Source organism: Carcharodon carcharias, chromosome 21 (genome assembly GCF_017639515.1).
Source record: "Carcharodon carcharias isolate sCarCar2 chromosome 21, sCarCar2.pri, whole genome shotgun sequence".
Lineage (NCBI taxonomy): Eukaryota > Metazoa > Chordata > Chondrichthyes > Lamniformes > Lamnidae > Carcharodon > Carcharodon carcharias.
In genome coordinates this window covers 1,776,984-1,779,046 of record NC_054487.1, presented here as the reverse complement: position 1 = coordinate 1,779,046, position 2,063 = coordinate 1,776,984, and the positions used below count along the sequence as shown (strand labels likewise).

General features: G+C 42.4%; 1 non-coding gene across 1 annotated transcript; it reads left to right on the top strand.

The window, feature by feature from the left end:
* The first annotated feature begins 627 nt into the window (after positions 1-627).
* Positions 628-710, top strand: trnaa-ugc. The gene has a single exon. It is a non-coding gene; the product is annotated as a tRNA-Ala (tRNA).
* The last annotated feature ends 1,353 nt before the right edge of the window (positions 711-2,063 follow it).

Here is a 2,063-nt window from a genome sequence, read left to right as displayed (position 1 = left end):
ATGAAAAAGAAAACCACCCAAACACCCCCGTGTTTCTGACTTCAGTTCATCTGCAAATATTCACTAAATTTGCAGTCTGAAATGGTACAATAATTGGCCAAGTTGGTGACATCCTTGCTTTCTGGGTGTTTGACACTCCTTCGGCCTCTGTCACTCTCGTTGTATGTGTCTGTGTGTGTTCCTCTGTGTGTGTCAATGTGGTTCAGTTCCCCGAGGGGATGGACACATATTCACCAACACAAACTTGATTAACATTGGTTGTGCAACTTCATATTAAAATGTCAAAGAGAACAATATCAGGATGAACGATGCAAGTGCAGTTTGCAATGTTTGGAAGGAGGTGCAGCAAAGAAGTGGAAGATGTGAATGATGTTATTGATGATTGAGAGGAATGCATTACAACCTTGTGGATTTTGTAGGTCGATTACCTTCCACAGTTTGAAATTCAGAACAAGCTGAGGCTCCAGGAGGAAACAACATTGATCTCCCTGAATTTTCACATAGGAAATAACGCGCGTGCATGCCCGGCTAGATTGTGACAGAGACAGGGCGGGCAGAAGGCCCTCTTTGTCTGCTGTAACCATTCTATGATTTCATGTAAATAATACAGGTTTACTGCCAACATCCGTAGTCGTGGCCGAGTAGTTAAGGCGATGGACTTGCATTCTATTGAGATTATCCCCGCGCAGGTTCGAATCCTGTCGACTACGTTTTCCATTATTTCTGATTTTAACCATTGATCTCAGAAACAGTAAATGTAATCGACATTTTCACAAAACCTGCAATAGCAAAGGGTGACCAGTGGGTGGCAGTGAAACCATGATTGCTCACATGACATGAAGCAGGCGCTGTCTCAATTATTACTGCATTTGGCAGGTCTCTGTTCATATTAAATTAGACGCCGTTTCTGTTTCTATTACACTAGGACATGCCTCTGATCATATTAGAGTAGGTCATCTCTCAGTTGGCTCTGTTTTGTTTTCCATTTCCGACTAGAGATTTGCAAAAGGCTGACAAATGTTGTTTCTGTAATTGGCTCAGTCACAGTTGTTTATGTACTGGGCTAGGGCCATAATACAGTTGGCACTATCTCAGTTATTACTGCACTGAAGCAGGTCTCGGCTAAAGTTACAATAAGCCATGCCCCAGTTGGCACTGCACTAGAGCTTGTCTCTGGTTATAGAAAACTAGAACATGTTTTTATTTGCATTTCACAAGACTCTGTCTCAGCTATTACTCCAGTAGATCCTGCCACGTGTCTATCAAACTGGACCCTGTCTCAGTTAATGCTGCACCAATACATGCCTCCTTTCATATCACAAATTCCCTGTTTCTGTTGTTATTGTCCTAACCATTACTCTCTTATTGCTGTACTAGTGCATGTCTCTGTTTTTATTGATCTCGTAGCTTTGCCGGTATTTAATTCACCAGACACTGCATCAGTTGATAATAAAAAGAGCCCTGAATTATGTGAAGCTCCACTAGACCGTATATCAGTTTTCTTAAACTGGATCCGGTCTGTGTTATTGCTACACCAGGCAGGTTCGAATTACACAAGGTGCTGTCTCAATTATTACTGCACTCAGCACTGCCTCACTTATATTCCACTAGGTCGTGGCCCTGCTTATAACACACTCAATCATGTCTGCACTTATATTCCTCTGGACCGTATTTCAGAACAATTTGCACTAGACTCTGTATCAGCCTGTATCACACTCGAGCTTGTCTTTCTTTTTAATTAAAATGGATCCTGTCTTTGCAGAGACTTTGCCTTTGTACCTCTGTCTCTGCTTCTATTCCACTCTCCCTTTCCCTGTTTTACTCCACGAGATCAGATCTGTCTCTCTTACACTGGTGGCAGTTCCGTTATTACAACTTAGACTCTCTCTAAGAAGCAATTACCATGTGCCATGTGCCTGTAATAACTGCCCTATTTCACTTGATGTTGATCCAGCCCCTGTACCAATAAATATTGCACTCGCCCCGTCTCCGCTATTACAGCATTAGACCCTGTCTATGTTAATATAGCACTCATCCCCGTCCCTATTATTCGTGCACTAGGT